This window comes from Lycorma delicatula, chromosome 2 (assembly GCF_047948215.1).
Source record: "Lycorma delicatula isolate Av1 chromosome 2, ASM4794821v1, whole genome shotgun sequence".
Lineage (NCBI taxonomy): Eukaryota > Metazoa > Arthropoda > Insecta > Hemiptera > Fulgoridae > Lycorma > Lycorma delicatula.
In genome coordinates, this window is record NC_134456.1 from 219842493 (window position 1) to 219859602 (window position 17110).

Genomic DNA, 17110 nt, shown 5'->3' on the forward strand with positions numbered 1-17110 from the left:
ACCTAGATCCGGTCGATCAGGAGTTTACCCATTGCGTTAACAGTTAGCGCTCGACTTATGCCGTTTGAATCGTGAAAATCGGACGAGCGGTTGCCGAGATATTACGATGACACCTCATCGCACGCCCTTCTCATTTTCCGAACGGCGCCCTGCGGGCTCTTGAAAATATTACCATCCGGTGGGTATCACCGAAAGCAGGTACGGTATCATCGAGGGGGGGGGGGTCGAAAACCCCCTTTTTCCTATTTAGCGTCCGGTAACTACCGTTTAGATAATTCTTCAGAGGATGAATGAGGATGATATGTATGAGTGTAAATGAAGTGTAGTCTTGTACATTCTCAGTTCGACTATTCCTGAGATGTGTGGTTAATTGAAACCCAACCACCAAAGAACACCGGTATCCACGATCTAGTATTCAAATCCATGTAAAAATATCTTTACTAGGACTAATATATATATATATATATTTTTTTTTTTTTTTTTTAAGGAGGTCATGAAACTCAAGATCTGCAAAAAACCCGACATGCAAAATTTTACCTTATTAGGATACTTTCTCCGTAAATTGTATGCTGTATTACTGTAAAGCCGGGAAAGGGAAAAAAGTAAAAACGTTCTTCTAGAAATATAAAAACCACCCTAAAACAGGTATAGTTCCGGAAGGAGTAATTGTCTCATAGTTAAAATTGTATGTCATGTAGTAATATTTAATTTTAACTATTAACATTTTGTCTGATCCCCACTAGTAGTAAAATACTAACGTACTATGAACAATTTTTAAAACTATTTTACGTTCATTTGATTTGTTTATGATAATGTTTAACTAAAGAGATTGCGTTACATGTTGAAATTTATTTCTGATTGGTATATTCAAGACCGGCAGAGTAGGAGAACCTTATTAGATTACCCGTACATACTCACGATTTCACTTCATATTCTTTTGATGACAGTGGTTAGTAAGCTTTGAGCGGACGAACATGCTTTATCCTAGGCTCAACGTGCGTTCATTGTTGAAAGTTATTTTAAATCTCGGTCGTTCTTTAAATGTCAGGAAGACTTTAGGGTAGGGTAGCTTTTCGTGAATCGCGAGTGCCTAATAAATCAACGATTTTACGCGTAGTAGCTCGTTTTAGAGAAACCCGTTATATAGATGAATGTAAATAGTCTACCTACGATTTTAAGTAATGCGTCCTCGGAAAGTATCCGCGTATTCTTCCTACGTTCACCTAGAACGTCGATACGAAAATCGTGTCGACAACCGGAATGTCTTAATGGAGAGTTCGCAGAGCCACAAAGAAGCTGAAACTCCGTCCGTATCTCATTCGCGTTGTACATGAGCTTCGAGAACCTGATAGCGGAAAAATACTACGGGGCTCGGCTGATAAATTTTGCATATATATGCGTAGCACGGGAATGAAAAGTGACCTTGGAATGAAATAAAAAGTGAATAAAAGAATACCTTAGCTACAAAATGCAATATTTATTTTTTAATATAATCCCCGTTTAGACTGATGCACTTTTCCCAACGTGTGACAAGTCACACGTCTTAAGTCATTCCGTCACTGAAACATTCTGGTGGTCTTTCTCAAATCCAAGTGACCACAGCTTCCTTCACCTCATCGTCGGTGGTGTAGTGATTACTTTTGACATTCCTCTTTAGATGAGGGAAGAAGTGGAAGTCGCACGGAGTCAAATCAGGCGAGTATGACGGATGCGGAATATGCTCAAACTTCAGCTTGCAGAGTGCCATCAGCGAGTTTGCGCGTGCATAGATTTTACGGTAACCTACTTGCTCGATAATATGGCCTACTCGTTCTTTAGATACGCCTAACTGAATAACGATGCGTTGCTGGATGATTCGCCGGTCCCGTTGAAGCAAATCGTGCACCTTCTTTCGATGTTTCTAGTCAGTACCAGAAACTGGTCGTCCGCTGCGAGGTGCGTCCACAATTTTCACTTTACCAGCTTCACATTCGTGAAATTTCAACGCCCACCTATTCACAGTACTCCTGTCAACAGTTTCACTACTATAAACCGCTTTTAAACAAAGAGAAATATTCGTAGGTTTCACATTTTCTGTTGTTAAAAATTCGATCACTGTGCGCTGTTTTAACCGTGTTGACATATTGGCCGTACGCGACTCCATTTTAACCGCTACTGAAAACAAACCGGTAAACGGATTTCAACACATTATCGCAGGTTTGTAGAGGGGGATTTTAGCTATCATGTACTGCCACGTCCAACTTGATAGTACCTTTTGTCTCCGTGTAGCTGCTAAAGTGCAAAATTTATCAGCCTCGTACATTACTGTCAATGGTTTTTGCGTTTTATTCGCAGCAGTGTTCGGATGTTGGGTTATGTTTTATACTCTGATGAAGCAAGATTTCACCTAAGCGGCTACGTAAACATCCAGAACATCAGGTATTGGAGTTTAACCTACCGGGTTGGTCTAGTGGTGAACGCGTCTTCCCAAATCAGCTAATTTGGAAGTCGAGAGTTCCAGCGTTCAAGTCCTAGTAAAGCCAGATATTTTTACACGGATTTGAATACTAGATCGTGGATACCGGAGTTCTTTGGTGGTTGGGTTTCAATTAACCACACATCTCAGGAACGGTCGAACTGAGAATGTACAAGACTACATTTCATTTACACTCATACATATCATCCTCATTCATCCTCTGAAGAATTATCTTAACGGTAGTTACCTGAGGCTAAACAGGAAAAAGAAAAGGTATTGGAGTTCAGAAAACCTTCACATTTTCCATGTAGGCCAGTTTCATTCACAGAAGGGTGGAATTTGGTGTGCGATTTCGCGGAAAAGAATTGTAGGTCCAATTTTTTTCACGGAAACGTTAATAGCTGAACGTTACCAGGTCATCATCATGTAATTAATTCATGGCACTGTTAAAGGCTGATAAACGAGACTGCTGGCTGCAGCAAGACGGTGCAACGGCACGACAGCGAATAGCACAGTGATAATATTGTGTGAGTTCTTTGAAAAACACATCGTTTTTCGTGGACTGTGGCCGCCTAGGTCACCGGTTTTAACTCCCCCCGAATTTTTATTTGAGGATATCTGAAGGATAATGTTTATAACAACCCTCACACAATCGACCGACTCAAGCACAACATCGAAGACGAAATATCCCGCATAAGGGCAGCGATCATCCGAATAGTAGCAACTAACATGAAACGTGTTGAGGCGTGTGTAATAAAGATTTTTTTAAGAATGTTAATTTTTGGGTTGCGTATCTTTTGGCTCACTCTGTATAAATTCTTTGTTTTATAATATTATTAATGAAATAGTTACCTAATTTCAGTTACGATTTCTACTCGTACTGTATAATGATTGTTTATCACTTTAAATCTTATTATCAGGAATGTTTTGGATATTAGTTATGGTGATAAAAATTGTTTCACGAACTTAATTCTGCAATGTTTATTTGATTTTGTTTCTTATCTTTCAAACTTATGGATTTCAAATGATATTTTACTTAGTCTCTTATCTCTTTAATTATACAAATATATAATTATACACCTCGTTATTTGTATGAACCTATCTCTATTTGTATTTTTTTTTTCACAAAGAAAAACATTAAAAATTTTATTGTTTGTTGTTATCATATTTTTATAAAACAGATATAATTATTACCTCCGTTCTTCGAATATGTTTACTTGTTTTTATAATATAATTGATTTGTTCATATTTCTTACATGATTTACATAATTTATAATAATACTAAATAAAATTTTATTATCTTCCATTAATCTTTCTCTTTTAATAAATATTTATTATTTTTACTATTTTTTGTGCTGATTGTATTCATTTTTTATTTATCACAAGTGAATTATTTTATTCCATGGAAGGAATTATTTTGTTTAAATAGTTTGCTATATTTTAATTCTGTCCATTCCCTCTTCCTATAATTCAGCTAATCTAGCCGAATTCCACTGAATAACAATATTTGTCTGATATGATGGGTTACTATAAAGTAAATTCTAAAAATGATAAATCTTATTGGTCTTAAGAATTGACATTTGTGTATAGTTTCTGATTAAATATTATGCCAAACTGTGCTGTTTTTATTTTAAATTATCAGAAAACGGGGTTCCCTTTTTTCCTGAGATTTTTCTTCTTTAATAATTAAAAGACAAAATTCCTTATATTGTCAGTTTAGAATTTATTTTAAGGTCTCTATACATTTATTTTCCGGTGAGTTGAAAGAATACCACCACCATTTACGTACTGATTGTCGGGCCCGCTAACAGGTTCCGCAAGATGTTATTAAGAGTGCGTATGTGTGCCTGTGTCCTACCGACTAGACCTCCTATCTCTCCGATCCTCCCCTCCCGAGGCCACTCCAGCAATTAAGCATTACTCAGCCCCAAGGGTGCCTTCGAGCTTAGGAGTTCCCGTGCTTCATCACTGACGCTCATCCTCGCAAGTGTGGACAAACGGCGGCTCCGCAGAGGCTGTCCTTTACCCCTTCACTCTCCAGCTCTATTTTCTTTTATTCAGTCTTCAAAGTTAGCTAATCAGCCGTCCATTCTCTGTGCTCTGCTTCTTTGGTTTGGATGATCCTCACAATGCATTTCTCTATCGAATTCCATTCTTGTGGCCCTACAAGCATGTGTGTTATAATATTGCCTGTGTTGATCCAGTTAAGTCTAGCTTCTGTGTTGATTTGTAACCAACTCCGGCAGCCGAAAAAAGTATGAGCAGAGGAGTCTTCCTCCCCACAGTATATACAATAGGAGTCCTTGATTCCAAATCTATAGAGATACACACCGAACTGTCCATACCCCCCCCACAGTCTTTCTCTGGGGAGTCTTCCTCCCCACAGTATATACAATAGGAGTCCTTGATTCCAAATCTATAGAGATACACACCGAACTGTCCATACCCTCCCCACAGTCTTTCTCTGGGGAGTCTTCCTCCCCACAGTATATACAATAGGAGTCCTTGATTCCAAATCTATAGAGATACACACCGAACTGTCCATACCCGGACAGTAATTGTGTGAGTTGGTAACCCACCTCACCCAATCTCCCACCAATACACGGTTCTCATCTGGGTATCAGCTGTCTGGTCCAACTTCCCTTTGTTGTGGTTTCCCATTCATTCTACCACTCCAGAATTTTTTTGCCTCTGTTTTGGACATACCTTGGTAGATTCTAGTTAACTCAGAGGCTCTCAAGTGGATAGGTGGTACTCTTGCCAAGAGCTCGGCTGCTTCTCTGGAGATCGTTCTGTATGCCACCGTAATTTTATTCATAGCTCTCCACTGGAATGAGGCCAATTTACTTATATCTTTTTCCTCTTTAGCGATTCCGACCAAACGGGTATGCATACCAGTGTGGCTGGTGTCATAATCAGTCGCCTCTTAGTTGCTCCGAGTCCCCACGTGCTACCCATAAGTCTTTTTTTCCTGTTTTAGCCTCCGGAAATTACCGTTTAGGTATTACTTCACAGGATGATATATATGTGTAGTCTTGTACATTCTCAGTTCGACCATTCCTAAGATGTGTGGTTAACTGAAACCCAACCACCAAAGAACACGAGCTAGTATTCAGATCCGTATAAAAATAACTGCTTTCTCTAGGACTTGAACGCTGGAAATCTCGACTTCCAAATTAGCTGATTTGGGAAGACGCGTTCACCACTAGACCAACCCGGTGGGTTGCTACCCATAAGTCTACCCGGTGTATTTATCACCCCCTTCCGGTTTTTTGGTGACTTCCTCAATATGTTTATTATGGAGACGGGCCTTCGCAATTCACACTCTCAGATATTTGCCATGACTAGACAGAAAATGTCTCTATAGATTACCGAAGGTTATCATAACGGTCAGGCCGATCATCCGATCAGATTTTATTGTGTGTGTTTCAGTATTACAACGGAATTAGTTTTGCCTACGTTGCGACGATAATTGGAACAATTTATCCAAATTTAGGATTTTCCCAACGTTTTTTACCTACTGTTGGGTGAAAGTGATAAAAGAAATGTGATAAGGACATTATTTTGCAACTTTTGGAAACTTATAAAATCTTTACAGTTTACAATTAACCGTTATTCAAAAAATGCAGCTTTTTAATTTTGTATTCTGTTTTCAGTAAATGGTCTCACTTTGCTAAGTAATTTAGCCGAAACATTCACTGTTCGTTCTTAAAAAAGTTCTAAAATCGTTTGTCTGTAATTCGGGCAATGAATTTGCGTGAATGAATCTTCTTTCGTTTCTTCCTTGAGAAAGAAGTGACGTTTAAAGACATTAATGGGATTCTAATCTTTATTGATTTAGGCAGAGTAGGAGGCGAACGTTGGTTCACTCATGAGCCTTAGTAAGACCTGAGAAATTGTGGGGTGTGTTGACTCGCTTCTGATCTGGTTGTATACGACAAGTTGCTTGGCCGGGTATTGTGCAGGCCCTCGCATTCAGTTCGTCCGGTCCAGAAAGATTAGTTCATTGAACCAACCGTGTTGGTCCTGTATATAAGTGAAATAAATAATTATGTATAAAATGTATAAGCGACCTTTATGATGTTTTGTTTTTACTTGTCTCTTATTGAGAGAAGACAGGTCTATTCCTTCGATCTTTAATAAGCGTAACGACTCGTGATAGCCTTTTCCCTTTTTTTTTTTTGTAACCAACTCATCTCATATGCGTGTGCGCCGATTCTACAGTGTGTTACTGGTGTCGTCACTGTTTGATATCTTTCGATATCTAAAAGATACTGCTGTTCGTATAATTTAGAAAGAAATAAAACTGACAATTGGATTAATATACATTTTTTTTTGTTCGAGTAAAAATCTCTTTTTTCTTCATCGAACAGAATTATGAATTTTGAATGCTTTATTTTAAATTCAGAGTGTATCGAAAACATTCATTCGATCTTAAAAGGCTTTAACTCTGCAGTCTCTCGACCGTTAACGAACGCAGTATGTAGCATATAAAAGAGGGGATTCTATGAATTTCACTTGGTTTCTGGCAGGAACTGTTTTTTGATGTGTGTCTCTTTAATCAGATAAGATGGGCGTCCTGCAAAAGAAAGCATTTTTGAGTTCTCCGTTTCAACAATTGTAGGTCCGTGACAAGTGTGCAGCTTGATTTGCCGGTACTATACCTCCATCTGCTCTGAGCATTCGACGTTGGCACAACAGTTTCAAAAAATAGGAAGTTTATGTAAAGGGAAATTCACAGGTCGCCCCCGTGCGTTGCACAAAGACGTAGCGCGCATCCGACAGAGTTGAAGACACGTATTCCAGGTGATTCCACCCATGGTGCCAGCCGAGAGATAGCCGTTCCTCATATGGCTTGTATTGTAGCAAGGTTTGTCACTCAAATCACACACGATACAATCTATTCAAGCCCTCCACAGAGATGATAAACAACGACTTGTGGAGTTTTGTGAATTCATCTTAAGTGGAAAGGTGAACCACCACAACGGAAAGATATGGATATCAGAGCCGCCACATGCAACTGTCCAGCGTAAAAGAGACTTTCAAAAAATCAAATGTTTTCTACGCCGTATCCCGAGAAAAAGGTCCACGGTCTGTACTTTTTTTTATGGAAAAGAGTGTTACGGAAATCTCAAATATCCTGAAATGTTGCAGAACCGGTTTATCCCGCAGTTTCAGATTCTAATGAACTTATTTTTTCAGCAGAGTGGTGAACCATATCGGGCAGATGCCGGTTTACAAAGAATTCACAACGATTGATCGGACATAAGAGGTCTGCCGATTTGGTACGAATATTTCACCATTAGGCACTGAGGTCGCCCGATCTCCCTCAGTGACTTTTTTCTTCTGGGGATTTGTGAAAGATACCGTTTATATTCCCCTCTTGTAGCAACTGTGGACGAACTGCGAAATCGCATAACAACAGTAGCTGCAATTACATTTGACATGATCGCTCGTGTATGGGATCAATTTAGATCAGATAGATGTAGGCTGTGCATCCGGAGAAGACATATTGAGTGTTTGTGAAAATGGTTAGTAAAATTTCATATTCATCAAACATGTATTTTATTATTCACTGCAAGGCTATATATATATATAATAACATTTTTAAAATCGGATGAATCTTTTTGATTCACGCTGTGTATAAAAAAAGGTTTTAATTATTGTGGGATTTCTTTTAATTTTCAATAATTTCCAAGTAAAGTTAATTGTTTTAAGCAGTTTGTATCCTTCTAATTTTGTTTTAAATTATCTATACTATTATATAAAGAGGAAGTGAGCTTCTCTTTGTTCGGTATAAACAAAAAAAGTACCCGTCAAGCTCAACCAAAACTTTATCCGTGTTTTTTGGCATAACTGAAAAGGATTTTAGATATATTTCATCTCGGAAAATTTTGAAACAGTAAAAAAAATATATATATATACTAGCGGACCAGACAGACGTTTTCCTGACGTGGCATTGTTCGGTAATAAATACACAACATATAAATATAAGTAACTTAAGTTAAAATTAGCAGGAATGTGGAGGAAATTTCATTAATATGACTATTATCAGTTGGTGATTGTGGGTTTATTGATTAATTATGTGTAGTATGATTAATATTTATTTTCACTAAATATTGAGATGTCTGATGAAAACTGAATTAAAAAATCGAAACGTCGTAAAATTAATAATTAGTGTAATTAATAAATTTTCATCTATATTACTGCTAATTTTCACTTAGATCATTCTAAAAACCTACCTCCTACTTTTTTGTTATTTAATAATTTTGAAGTTTCATAGCCATGTGATAGCTTAATTAATCAATTAATAAAAAAATTAAAGCACTGTAAAAAAAGCAACGTAGTTAAAATTTTCGTAGAAATTTTTATCATTTTTCTCATTCTTTATTTTAACATCTATTTTACCAAATTTTAAATAATTGTAAATTAAAAACAATTTTGGAAAATTTTTTAATAAAATTAATCAGTTACAAAAATGATAACATCAATTTTTTAAATATACTATAATTATTATAAGTAACTTAGATTTTAATTTTACAAATGTTATAATTTATTTTACAAACTTACATTTTTATTTTCAAAGAGCCGTTCAATACTTCATAAGTTGCATAGAATCAAATGAGAACTGACAATTTCAATTTGTAGGTTAATTGTTATTGAATGCGTCTATACATCATTAAAATTCATGAAAAATCATCACTTTAATACTGCACCTTACAAATTTGCACAATGTATATTTTTTAATTACAATTTAAAACGTTGTTTTGTAGACGCAAGTAATTGATATGTAAAAAAGCAACAAATAAACACATTTCCTAGAATCCGATCGCAGCACCAACTACCGGGTCTGACTGATATGCCAAAAATAAAAAAAGATTTCTAAAACGCGATCGTAGCGCTGCCTACCGGATCCAGTTGTGAACTTTAACCATCCCAAGATCAACAACAATACATAAATAAATAAATTATTAAAAAACCATTTCTATCGGATCAAATTGTGAATCTAAACTATTCTCGAATCAACTTAATCACACATAAAATTTGATCAAAATCAGTTCAGTCGTTTAGGAGTAGTTCAGTCACATACACACGGACAGAAGAAATATATATATATATATAAAGATAGTAGTGGAGGTTGCCGGTTAAAGAACAAATTTCAATGAAATGAATTAATGAATTGTGAACTGTCTATCTCTGTGAGCTGGATTTGAACTGAATGATTTTCCAATGTCTAGATTTTTTTTTTAAATTCCTAGTTTCAAGGGTTAAAAGTGATTTTTCAATTTCTTTTGAAACCATGTTATTTTTTTTAATTTCTCGGTAACAAATTAAGAAATCAACCTGATTTTCGGTGACTGTAATCTTCATGTCAATAAACCAATTTCTAGATTTTTGAAATTCGACCTTGAAAGGGATTAAGGAAGGGGAAAAAATTTTGAACATGATTGTAAATTTTTCCTAATCCCGACTGTAGTAAACGAGATATTCAGTAGATTTGAGTTTACAAATACTCTTCAGATAAATATTTAAAAAACATTTTTGGATTTTTTTAAATTCCGATTTTTTTAACGGGTGTGAAGGTGTACGGCGTTGTGGCTCAACCAACACACCACCGTTACTATATGTGTGACTGGCTGTACCCTGTCTCCGGTTACTTGATTAAAAAACAAAAAAAAAACGATTGACCGCTACTGGGAACGCAAATAACCATACAGCGCGGGCGAAGTTGCAACCCAGAGCTAGTTAATAATGTATATTTTTTTATTCTATAGTAAAATATTTAGATGATAATAATATACGTATGGATTGATTTTTTTCTTTTAACTTGAAAATTAAATTTACGTTAAACTTCTTATGAGTCATACTGTTGTACTGTATATTTAATAGTAATTATTGTGCGAAGATAATTAAATTTGCATAAAGCTATCCATAATGAAAATATTAATGATGTGGCCAAGACAGCATAATTAAAAAAAAAAAAAAATGTTCCTGAGCGATTAAGTTCCTTAAATTATTTTATTATCAAGGTAATGTTATCCACAAACTATAGTAAATATTTTTAAAATGTGAGGTAAATTAAAATTAATTTTATGAAAATTGTTTAATTTGTTAATAATTTATAGTAATTAAATAAATATCAAAATTAAATACTATTAAAGTATAAATGTTAATGAATATTTAATATTCCTTTGTGAAAAGATTTTAATTATAATTAGTAAAGTAGGACGGTGTAATTATCTTTTGTCTGAAAAAAATTTGACTTAATTTAATAAACAAAATAAATCTATATATATATAAAAATGTTAAGTTCGTTTGTGTACGGCTTCAAAACCTTAAAATGTTCTGCACCGATTGAGCTCAAATTTTAGCACGATATATAACCCGCATCAAAGATTGTTTTCATCTATTTTTAATGAATCTATCTAACTATTTTTAATTTGTACATTTTTAATTAGGAAATGTAAACAAAGGAAAACCAATCAGATCAATGCAAGATGGCCGCTGTCAAACACAACGACCAAATTTCTTTGAATTATATTTAACAGCTAAACCATCTGTTTTATAAAAAAAAAAAACACCATAAAAAAAATTTTAGCACGATATATAACCCGCATCAAAGATTGTTTTCATCTATTTTTAATAAATCTATCTATCTGTTTTTAATTTGTACAGTTTTTTAATAAATAAGAAGCTAATAAATCAGATGGAATTGTAAACAAAGGAAAACCAATCAGATCAATGCAAGATGGCCGCTGGCAAACACAACGACCAATCACAAAGAGTCCGTATGGCCGTTGCCAATGTAAACAAAATCACAACTGATTAAGTAACAAATTTCTTTGAATTATATTTAACAGCTAAAACATCTGTATTTTATTAAACAAAAAACAAAAAAACACCAAAACAAAAAGAAAAGCCACCAAGAAGGATGACTTACAGTAAATAAATTAAAACACCCAACTTTCTTATAGCCCGGATAGACTTAAGACTAAGCAAACAAAAAAAGTCGAAATAACCAAATACACAGAAAATAATATCCCTACATAATGACCAAAAAATCCTTTGTTAGGTTATTTTTTTACATATATATGACCAAACAATCGTTTTTTGATCATTTAGCGTTCTTTGCTATGTAAAAGCAAAGAACAAAATTTACAAATAGTAACACTGAAACCACACAACTAAGTATAAGTTTTTTTTTGTTTTTTCTAACCTCCTCCGAAACCACCGTTATGCATTGCTTCAGATGATGATATGAATGATTTATAGCGTATGAAAATGCCATGCCTGACCGGGATTCCAACTCGGAACCACCGAATTAAAGTCCGAGACGTTACCATTCGCGCCACGGAGGCCGGCAAACATATTCGTTAGGAGCCGAATAAAAACATGACTTACCAATATGACGTTGTGTGTCAAACCAATTTTATACGGACTATAATTACTTTTAATACGCGAAACCCTTTGCAATGATAGAACATTAACTTAATCCTCTTCAAAAATTATTACTTTTGAACTAAGCCACATTTTGATATCATTGTTTTTCTATAACACGTCTGTAATTCTTTTCGTTTAATGATAAGAAGGGTTGTCGAAGACAATAACCGAATTCTCTTCCAAAGGACATAATACACCGCTAAACTATTTCTAAATAATTCAAATTCGTGTAATTTTTTTACGAATCGCGTTTTTTTCAAAATCTCATCTGTTTCTCAATTGACCTGCGGGGTTTTGTTTTCTTTGGAGACCGTAATTCATTAGTAGATTCATACTCGAAAATCACGTTGTACACTGAAGCAGCACAACTTCTACTTACGTTAGCAGTTTATTAACATCTGAAATCAACGCCGTTTGATTATTCTGTAATTTATAAGCATTACTCTGCTTTTGTAAGCATTTAAAATGATGTGTTTTTTCGCACGATTTAAGGGCTTTTTTTCGCAGCCCACAAATCTTTATATATAAAAATGTTAAGTTCGTTTGTGTACGCTTCAAAAACTCAAAATGTTCTACACCGATTGAGCTCAAATTTTAGCACGATATATAACCCGCATAAAAGATTGTTTTATCTATTTTTCGCATCAGTCACATACCCGCGACCGCGAGAAAACAGTTTTTTTAACGGTCAGCTGTGTACCAGTGACCGCGCCATCTGCCGGAAGCGAGGGAATACTCGCCATACTAGCTAACGACAACCGCAGTCACATGTGAAACAATACCTGTTCCCAATTACATTGTTTATTAACAAAAAAAAAAAAAAAACGTATCCACTTGCATCTGATTCGGATTATTATACAATCTGAATTAAATATTCTCTTTAATCGAGGTACTTTTGTGTGATCGTATCGTGATTGAGCTGCTCCTTTCACCAAGCTCTGAATTTATTATAAAACGACCAACAGTGGGATATATGTATTAATGACGCGTGCAACACTGCACATCCAAACCAAATTCGCGCATTATTCGCAATTATATTGACCGCTTGCTTCCCTTCATCTCCCACAGAGTTATGGGGAGGATATTTTGCATAGTGTACGCCTAGAAAATACCAATATTACCATGGAATTTACAGAAGGCATTTACAACGAAGCATTGATAAATATTGAAGATAAGTACTTAGCTATTGCAAATAAAGTTCTTAGTCAATTGGGAATGCCAGCACCCCCCCCCCCCCCCGAGTTGCGATTACTTCATTTGATGTGGATTTACGCCGTGAACAGAGTTACAACATTGGTGATCTTCAGTCATATGTCCGATCAAACATTCCCAAATTAACGCGTGAACAGAAAGGCATTTATGATCGCATAATGCAAATGATAAATGACGGAGTTGAGATGACCTTCTTCTTGGATGTCCCAGGAGGAACTGGGAAAGTATTCCTCATTAGATTGATTCTAGCAACGGTTCGATCAAAAACTGACAATTATCCAGTTGCGGAATATTAATCAGCCAAAACTCTGCAACGGCACGCGACTTGCAGTTAAGAAATTGATGAATAACGTAGTGGAAGCATCGATTTTAACGGGGCCTTTCAATGGTGAAGATGTCCTCATTCCTCGAATACCCACAATCCCGATCGATACAACATTTTAATTTAAAAGATTGCAATTCCCAATTCGATTGGCATTTGCAATCACAATCGATAAAGCTCAAGGTCAATCTTTAGAATTGTGGGCATTTGCAATCACAATCTAAACCACACAATTAGAATTGTGTGGTTTAGATTTAGATGCGGATTGTTTCTCACATGGGCAACTGTATGTTGCGTGTTCCCGAGTCGGCAAACCAGGTAGCCTTTATATCTACGCAGACAGCGGAAAAACAAAAAAATATTGTATATCCACAAGTATTGCAAAATTAAACTTCTATGAAACGTATGCTTTGTTTTGTTTCTCATTTCTCATCCATGCAAATACAATGTGCCACAGCGAAGCGTGGCGGGTAGAGCTAGTTATTTATAAAATAATAATGTTGACGTTATTAACATTATTCAGAAACATTTCTGGTAGCTCAATAAATTTGTGGGAAAAAATTGTTTTGGTAAAGAAGTTTGTAGTATCAAAATCTTTTTTAAATATACCTATTTATCGGAAGGAAAAATTATAGTATGAGCTTGTCTATGTATTAGAATAATGATTCCCAAACTGTGCTCCGCGGTCTCTTTACAGGGGCGCCGCGAAATATTGCAGAAGCTCATAAATAATTGAACCAAGATATTTATAATTATTAATTTAATGTTAATAAAGTAAAAACATAATGAAAGATACACGAGTCTTATTTATTTTCACCTCTTATTTACGAGTAGTCATACTTTTACTTAGGACAGGGCGGCATGGAAAAATTTTAATTGAAAAAGGGCGCCGCGATTCGGAAAAGTTTGGAAATCATTGTATTAGCAAGTTTCCTGATAGATTGGTACCTGTGGCGGCTCGCGTGTAGGCACTGTGGAATTGCAGCTCCACCTATTTCCACTTGATATTATTGATAACATTTAATAATACTAATCATTTTTTCTTTGTACTTGTACAGTATATAATCCTTAAGCGTAATGTCTGCAGTCATCCCCCACTTTATGAAAAATATACAAAAATCTTTGTGTGGAACTGTGTGCTTCACAGTTCCAGCGGGGTGGTGTTAGGCTGTTGTGAACATAGGAAGCTGCACGCAAGGCTGCGAGGGAGAGAGCAGTGTCGCTTCCACAATGCCGACCCTACCGTGCTGGTGGAAGGAAGTTTTTTTTTTTACTCCGCGTGTGCATGGGACGTTCCTCATTCGTTCTCTTTTCTAGTTTAGTCGGTAGAGGGACTATGAAAACGGATAGATGTTTTTTCAGCATTGATCAGAAGATGGCGGAAAGCAAGGGCTCTTTGATCGCCAAAGCTGTTCAGAAAAACGCTGGAAAGGCGAAAGAGAAGGTAATTAGAAAAAAACTAATTATGTATTTGTTTCTGTGTACATAAAAATTTAAATTAAGCACCGTTGGACTAAAGTGTTTTTAAGCGATCATTTTAGTAAGTTTTGTCTATTAATAGTATAAAAATATTATCTGTATTGACATTTTATTATTTATTCGGTTAAACCGAATACGGGTTTTAAGTACGATGTGCTTAAAAACCTTGTACTATATTCTTGAATGTGATAAAGTGTAGAATTAGATTATTATCCTGCTTCCAGCTATATTCTATTTGATTCATTTTTTTCGGTTTTTATTTTATTTTATAAAAAAAGTTTAACTATGGCCTTGAAACGGCCCAGAAAAAAAATTTCTGAAAAATACCTCCCACTAATTTTAGTTACGAGCCGCTACTGTTCGCTGTAAAATTTTCTACACCTATCCGGGAATTAAATCCGGTACGAAAGTCCATCATGCGAACTTTCTCCACGTGACGGAAAAGTCCTACAACTGCGTTGTCATCTTTTTTAATTTGTTTTTACTACACAAATTATTTAATGTTTGTCTTCTTTTCGTTTGTTTGTTAACGTTTGATAAAAGATTATTCTGCAATTTAATTTAGTTCAGTATTTAAAAGGACGTTGAACCATTTATTATATAACATTGTTTTATTTATTGGTTATACGTATTATTATGTCAATTGTTTTTATTATTGATAAATTTGTTCGTATTTCTTTCGTATTGTTTTGTTATATCGTTAACGCTGTTTTATTTCACTATAATTATTATAATAGCGTAGATTAGTAACTGATGAGTGTAAATAATATTTTTTTCTTCTGGAACGTCTTATTAATAAAAACAAATTATTTTAAAGTAATTTAAATTTATTCAAACTCATTTAATAAAAAATAATGATCTGTTAATTAAGAATGCATGTTGTGCAAGAGAAAACTATCGCAGCCCGTGGATGCCCAACCAGTTTTATTATCTTTTAATCTTTACTTTAATGCTGTTCTCTCCTTCCTTTTTTTTTTAATTAACGCCTGTTTCACCTCTGCACTGATTGTAATTATGTAGTTTTACCTTATAAACGAGAAATTACTATTGTTAAAGGATGAATCCATGCAGATTTTTTTTTATTATCGTTCAAACGATGCCACCTTTAGACGGGTAAGGATAATCTTCATTAGTTTTGGTACTTATTGCGCTTTATAATATCTCTTCAGGACAGAAGTGCACTCATTAATGTTCAGTTACCGGAAAGGTTTGATTTTGTTTTATAGCAGAATGCAAGAATACGGTTCACGTGAAAATGTTATGAAAAATGCGCATTCATTTTAGTATTTGCATTGATAGGAAACAAAAACTTATCTTTTTCATGTCGAATGTTTTTTTCCGTGAATTTTTTTTTAGCACTATTTTTTCGCTGATTGCTATGTATATCCGAAAGTGTTGGCTTACGGATATCCTTTTTTTTTAACTTCCGGGTCTGCAGTGAAGCAATTCTTTCTGTAGAGGATGAAATGAGTGTTTTTTAGCGTATGTGAAAAATGCCTGACCGGGATTCGAACCCAGGACCTCCGGAAAGGCCGAGACGCTACCACTCGCGCCACGGAGGCCGGCGGCCTACGGATTTCCAAAAGCAGTTTTCATGCGGTCTGATTTTTGTAATTTAGATAATACTTTTTTTCAGAATATTATTATCCGAAATTTTCAAAATATGTGGCGTTAATATAATTTTTTAATTAGAATTAATGTAGTTTCTTTGTTGTATCTTTTTTCGGTTTGTTACACTAGAGTTCATTGTGCTCTGTCAGCTGTTTTCTGCGTAGTAGCCTAATAGCGTGCGGATTCATGTTATCTGAGCGTGTGTCTGGTTAGAATACTTTTTTCTTTTACAATTTACTTTGTTTTATAGTCGTATTTGATTTATTTTATCATTTTTTTAACGTATATAAGTTGCGTTCTAAGGATTTTTTTTCTGTTTTTTTTCCATGCATTGGGCATCGACTATTGTGGTCATCAGCCTTTGTTTGCCACAAACTAATACTTTTCCGCTTCATTAAAATAAGCGAATAAATAAAAAGACCGGTCTTGTCAAGCAACAGACTGTCATAAAACAATAAAATTACAGAACAAGGTGACAGGAGTGTATAGAGAGAGAGCCCTTACCACCTAAAAACATATAATCCATTCTTGAAGAAATGTCAAAACTATCAAAAGCGGGTGTAAAGGGCCCGTAATTATTAATAAAACAT

At 35.1% G+C, this 17110-nt stretch overlaps 1 protein-coding gene across 1 annotated transcript in view; it reads left to right on the forward strand.

Moving 5' to 3' along the window:
- The first annotated feature begins 626 nt into the window (after positions 1–626).
- LOC142319660 (pleckstrin homology-like domain family B member 1) overlaps positions 627–17110 on the forward strand; it is a 615345-nt gene continuing 598861 nt past the window's right edge. The window contains exon 1 of the mRNA XM_075357205.1: positions 627–645. The gene's annotated coding sequence lies outside the window, so the exon portion shown is untranslated. The remainder of the gene's footprint in view (positions 646–17110) is intronic.